The sequence below is a fragment of the Nycticebus coucang genome, chromosome 1 (genome assembly GCF_027406575.1).
Source record: "Nycticebus coucang isolate mNycCou1 chromosome 1, mNycCou1.pri, whole genome shotgun sequence".
Classification (NCBI taxonomy): Eukaryota; Metazoa; Chordata; class Mammalia; order Primates; family Lorisidae; genus Nycticebus; species Nycticebus coucang.
In genome coordinates this window covers 118,306,174-118,313,472 of record NC_069780.1, presented here as the reverse complement: position 1 = coordinate 118,313,472, position 7,299 = coordinate 118,306,174, and positions in this window count along the sequence as shown.

Below are 7,299 nucleotides of genomic sequence, written 5' to 3'. Positions count from 1 at the left end.
TTCAAGTTTGAAAAAGGAAAGCCACATGAAAACATATGAAAGTATAAAATATACTCATAAAAGTAAACACACAGAAATTCAGAATACTCTACTACTACAAAGTATAATGGTGATGTGTAAATCACTTTTAATGCTAGTATAAAAGTTAAAAGACAAAAGCACTAAAAATAACTATAGGTACAAGAATCCATGAAGGGATATGTATTTTTTAAAATGTAGTAAACAATGGCATCAATAAAATAAAATGAGGGGGTAAAAATATGGAGGTTTTTGTAGCATTGAAGTTATCAGCTGAAAAGAAATTATTATAACTATAAGATGTCTTATGTGAGCTTCATGGTGATAATAAAGAAAATATCTAAAATACTTTATGCTAACAAGAAAATCATCAATCATCAAGGCAGCAAGAGAGAAAGAAAAGAACAAGAAACTATAAAACATTCATAAAACAATGAATAAAATGGTAAAAATAAGTCATTATCTATCAATAATTACTTCATATATAAATGGATAAATAATCAAAAGACATATTATATTTGAATGGATAAAAAACTATATGCTGCCTACAAGAACTCACTTCAGTTTTAAAGACATGTATATATACTAAAAGAGGAAGGATAGAAAATGGTATTCCATGAAAAAGGTCACCAAAAGCGCAGAAGTGACTATACTTATATCAGACAAAATAGACCTGAGGTCAAAAACTGCCACAAGAGACAAAAAAAGCCATTATATAATAATAAAGGAAGCAGCTAATCAAGATGTTATAATAATAGTAACATATACATGCAACCACCATCAGAGCACTTAAATATATAAAGCAAGTATTAACAGAACTAATTAGAGAAATAGACAGCAATGCAGTAATAGTAGGAGACTTTAAAACCACACTCCTAACATTGGTGAGATCATCCAAACAGAAAATCTACATAAAAAGTAGACTCGAAACTATACTGTAGATCAAAGGAAACTAATAGAAATGCACAAAACGTCCAACAGCAGGAGAACACATGTTCTTCTTAAGTACACACAGAACATTCTACAGCACAGATCATATGTTAGGTCACAAAACAAATGTTAACACATTTAAGAAGATTTAAATCAAGTATCTTTTCTGATCCTAATGGTATGAAACTAGAAATCAATAACAAAAAGAATACTAGAAAATTTAAAAATATTTAAAAATTAACCACATACTTGTGAATAATAATATGGTTCAAGGCAGAAAACAAAATAAAACCAAAAATTATCTTCAGACAACAATGGAAACACAGTATATGAAATCTTATGGGTACAATAAAAGAGGTTCTAAGAGAACAGTTTACAGCAATAAATATCTACATTAGGAAAAAGGATTTCAACTGAACAACTTAATTTTATATCTCAAACAACTTAAAATATTAATAAAGTAAACCCAAAGTTAGCAGAAAGAAAAATAAAATAAAATAAAAAAGATCAGAGCAGAAATAAATGAAACAGACTAGAAAAACAATAGAAATGGTTAGTGAAAGAATTTGTTTTATTGAAAGATAAACAATACTGACAAACATGGAGCCAGACATTAGAAAGGATGCCACAGAAATACAAAAGATCATGAGACTAATATGAACAATTGCATGCCAATAAATTGGATAACCAGGAAGAAATGAAAAAAATCCTAGCAATGTACAACTTAGCTACCACAACTAAATTGTGAAGAAACAGAAGATAGGAACAGGCCAATAACGAATAAGGAGATCTAGTCAGTAATCAAAAAACCTCCTAATAAAGGGAAAACCAAAGATCATATGGCTTTATGGGTGAATTCTATAAAACATCTAAAGAAGAATTAATTCCAATCTTTCAAACTCTGCCAAGAAATTGAAGAGAACACATAAAAACGCATTTTATGAGGCTTCCAGCATTACCCCACTACCAAAGCCAGACAAAAGCTCTGTGGGAAAGGAAAACTACGGACCAATATCCCTGAAGAACAGAGACGTGAAAATTCTCAACAAAATACCTGAACAAAATTCAATGGCATACACTATGCTCAAGGGGGGATTTAATATACATAAATCAATTACATACACATTAGCAGAATGAAGGATAAAAATTATATGAGGAAAAAAATTACATGATAAAATTTAACATCCTTTTGTGGTAAAAACTCAACATGCTAGGCATAGAAGAAATGTGCCTCAACATAATAAAGGTTGCATGTGACAAGCCTGCACCTGAAAACCGGCAGGCCCCAAGTTACAAACATCTGACTTACATATAACTCACACTTAGGAACAGAGGCTATTGCAGGTAATAGGTAAATGTACCTGTTCCAACTTATGTACAAATTCAACTTAAGAACAAATCTGTAGAACCTATCTCATTTGTAACCCACGGACTGCCTATACTCATCTGTGAAAAGTTGAAAACTTTTCCTGAGAAAGGTAAGGATGTATATTCTCACCACTTCTTTCCAACATAGTAATAGAAGTGCTAGCCAGAGTTGTTAATCAAGAAAAAGAAATAAAAGGCATATAAGTCAGAAAGGAAGAAACAAAATTGTCTCAAAGATGACATTATCTTATATATAAAACCCTAAAGCTTCTACCAAAAATATATAGAATAAATGAATTTAGTAAATTTGCAGGATATCAAAATCGACATATAAAAATCAGTTGTTTTTCCATATACTAATAACTAACTATCTGAAACATAATTCAGAGGAAAAAAATCCTATTTATAATTTATAATAGCATCTAAAATAATAAAATACTAAGGAATATATATATATAAACATGGAGGTGACAGGGTGGTGCCTGTGGCTCAGTTGGTAAGGCACCAGCCCCATATACCGAGGGTGGCGGGTTCAAACCCGGCCCTGGCTGAACTGCAACCAAAAAATAGCTGGGCGTTGTGGCGGGCGCTTGTAATCCCAGCTACTTGGGAGGCTGAGGCAAGAGAATCGCTTAAGCCCAGAAGTTGGAGGTTGCTGTGAGCTGTGTGATGCCGTGGCACTCTACCAAGGGCCATAAAGTGAAACTCTGTCTCTACAAACAAAAAAAAAAAAAAACATGGAGGCAACAGATCTATATACCGAAAGCTCTAAAACCTTATGAAATAATTGAAGAAGACACAAGTAAATAGAAAGATATTCCATGTTGATGGGTTGGAAGAATTAATGCTGTTAAAATATTCATACTAACCAATGTAATCCCTCTCAAAATCCAATAACACTGTTCACAAAAATAGGAAAAGCAATTCTAAAATTCATATGGCATCAGAAAAGACCCTGAACAGCCAAAACAATTATGACAAAGGAGAACCAAACATGGAGACATTATACTTCCTAATTTTAAAATAAACTGTAATGCTATAATAATCAAAATGTGTGGTACTAGCATAAAACGAGACGCATAGGCTACACAGACCACCAGACACGTAGTACCCATAGTCCAGAAATAATCCCAGGCATATATGATCAACTAATCTTCAACAGGAGGCCAAGAATACACAAGGAGGAAAAGGTCGTCTCCTCAATAAATGTCAAGAAGACCAGATATCCTCCTAGAAAGGAAAGTAATTGGACCTTACATTAACCATCAATAAAATCAACCCAAAATGAATTAAAAACTTAAACATAAAAGCTGAAACTATAAAACATAAGGAAAAGCCTCCTTCATATTGGTCTTGGCAATGATTTTTTGGATATAATGCTAAAAATACAATGAAAGGAAAAATAAACAAGATTACCTCAAACTAAAAAGTTTCTGCACAGCAAAGGAAATGATCAACAAAATAAAAAGACAACTTATAGAATGGGAGAAAATATTTGTGAACCATTTATCTGATAAGGAATTAATATCCAAAATATTTAAGGAATTCATACAATTCAATAGAAGAAAAGTCTCACTTAAAAATGGGCAAAGGACCTATAAAGATATTTTTTGCAAAGAAGGCAAATGGTCAAGTACATTTTTTAAAATGTTCATCAGCAGAGAAATGCAAATGAAGACCACAGTGAGGTATCACCTCACACCTGTTAGAATGGCTGCTAATTAAAAGGACAAACGATAAGTATTGGCAAGGCTGTGGAAAAAAGGGAACCCTAGTTCACTATTGGTGAGAATCAAATCGCAAATTGGTTCAGCCACTATGTGTAGCAGTATGGAGGTTCCTTAAATAGCTATAAATAGAACTGCCCTAATTCCAACTATTTACACAAAGAAATTGAAATCAGAATTGTAAAGACGTATCTGCCCTTCTATGTTCCTTGTAGTATTTTGTACAATAGCCAAGATATGAAAATAACCTACATGTCCAGTGAGGAAAGAATCTACAGAAGCTGGGGCGTGCATAGATCCAGAGAGGCAGATAGGTATAGAAAATATTATTCATCCTAGGGCGGTGCCTGTGGCTCAGTGAGTAGGGCACCGGCTCCATATGCCGAAGGTGGCGGGTTCGAACCCAGCCCCGGCCAAACTGCAACAAAGAAATAGCCGGGCGTTGTGGCGGGTTCCTGTGGTCCCAGCTGCTCCAGAGGCTGAGGGAGTACTGTAGTGTCCACACGACACCAAGCTGGAGGAGCTGGAGGTTGCTGTGAGTCCTGTGACATCATGGCACTCTCTGAGGGCGGTAAAGTGAGACTCTGTCTCTACAAAAAAAAAAGAAAAAAGAAAGAAAATATTATTCATCCTAACAAAGAAGGAAATTCCATCATTTACAGCACTATGGATGAACTTAGAGAACATTATGCCAAACAAAATAAGACAGACACAGAAAGACAAGTACTATATAATCACTTATATTCAGAATCTAAAATAGTAAAACTCATAAATGCAGAGAGTACAATGGCGGCTACCCGGGCTGTGGGATGTACATACAGGAAGATGTCGGTCAGGGTACCAAGTTTCAATTATACAGAATGAATACGTTCTAGAGATCTCATGTCCACATGGATGGCGTAGTCAACCATATTGTATAATATGCTAACAATTTGCTAACAGGGTAGGCTGAGTATTCTCATCCCAAAATAAATAAATAAAAAGGCTGATGAATGGGTTAATTAGCTCGATTGTGGTAATTATTTCATAGTATATATGTACAAATAATCAAGTTGCATGCCTTAAGTATACACAGTTTTTACAAAGTCTCTTAAAATGATTATTATATTTCTATTTCCACGCTCCCCACAAATCCTGCCCTACTTTATATAGACACACAGACCTTAATATGTGTTTATACTCTTTAAGTAGCAAGTAGGCACTCATTCCATTCATTTTATTACACCATGGTTTCCTGGAGGTCTTTTGATTGTTCACATGGTAACTGTCTGGGGTGTTCACACTACACCAAGCTGGAGAAGTTATCCTAGAGCAAACTCACGGCCTGGGAAGGTTTGGCTATTATAGCCAGCAGTTATCAAAATGGTGTTGAAATTGTATAAAACAGCCTTGATACGAATTTAAAACATGCTTTGAAATTGTTTTACATCTGGAATGTCTAAATTAAGGCAATCATCACAGGAAAATTAAGTTACCAAGAATAATACAATAATAAACCGTTACAGCACATGGCAGCTTTATATCAATGATGGCAAGTTAATGGGAAAAGTGCAAAAGTCCCAATTCTATCGCCATTCAGTCGGGAATAAATAAAAACTTATGACAGAACAAATTAAGGAGTGAACAATTTAAGACTGTAATTAGTAGTGAAAAAAGTAAAAATTAGTAATCATTGAAGAAAACCTATGTTTAATGTATTAGTGGTAGCTATTAAAACTATTTTATATTATTTTGTCACATTATGTATTGAGCTAGATTTTTCCAGAATGTAAGCTACTCCCTGAGAGGAAGATAAGGTTTGGGGAAGTCTCATTATTTAGGCCTTTTCAACAATGTATTAGGTCTGTATTATGTTTTACACATTGGAAGGTGTGATTAAATTGTAAACATAGGTTTTTAAAAGGGCTTGACAAGGTACCAAAAAAAAAAAAAAATCCTAGTCTTATGTAAGGATCATGTAAGATTTAGCAGGTCTTAGGAAGTTATACTGACCCTCACAGATACTGGCAACCCTCTGCCCGTCAAATCTTATACCCTTCCTCAGGGATCTTCAGAATATCAGGTAAATTCCAAAATAGTAAATAATAAATTCCAAAATATTCTCATACCAGGAATACTAGTATGTACTAGACAAGACAAACCATTAGTGACTATAAAAATCCTTGAAGAAAAGTGGAACACAGACCCACCTAAACTATTCAATATTTTTCTAACTTAAGATGGCTTAATACATGGGATACTTCTATTCATACATACAATTACTCATCACAAAGTATCCACATTACAGTGGGCAGTGAGGTATATCCAATTATGGAGCTTACGTTTTATTAGCAAAAATATTAACTCTAGGTACATACAAGTATGTATACACACATGCATTAATGAAGCTAACTGGTAATTGGGTTAAATGATACAAAAGAAATTCACAAGGGTCCAAACAATACTGTGGAAACTGGGTGTCTTCTTACAAAGCCAGGGAACTCTCTCTGAGGGGGATAAAGTGAGTAGCACCCTGAGAGAAGAGGGACAGGCTTACAGACCCTTGCTGGGGAAGAATATTCCATGGAGAGGTTATATTTTGTGCAAAACATAAATAAAGAAAAAAATTCCTGACAAAAAAAGGCAAATCATGTAATCCAATCATATGTACCCTAACATGAAATGTTAAAAAAAAAATCTCCTGGGGCAGAGTATAAATTTAGCATATTCAAGAAGCAGAAAAATTCTATAAGGACGGGAACACTGGCAAGGAGGTTAGCTGTCACACATGCACCCGAGTTTCCCTGAAATGGCAACATGCAAAATTGAAACGAAGTAGGTATAAAGCTATAGGAACACATAGCTTCTGTCATTCAGCATAATGTTTTTGAGGTTATTCTGCCATGTCCTGTATGAGGAGTTTGTGTAAAAGTTACAAACCACTGAATGGTTTTCCACTGCATAGATATACCACATTCTCCCTACCCATCTACCAGCTGATGGGTGTTGGTGTTGTTTCCAGTTTGGGGCTATAATGCATCATGCTGCTATAAACACTGGTAGGTTAGTCTGTATAGGAACAACAATCTTGGATAGATACCTGGAAGTGAAATTATTTGGTCGGTCATTTGCACAGCTCTATAATTAACTTTTAAAGAAATTGTAGCACTGTTTGAGTCATAGGTTTTTAATTCCTTGCCCATAGACCAGGTTTGGAGGATAATGACAATGTCCGCTGGGATTTAAAGCCACATCGCTTACCAGTTAACTGTGGGTG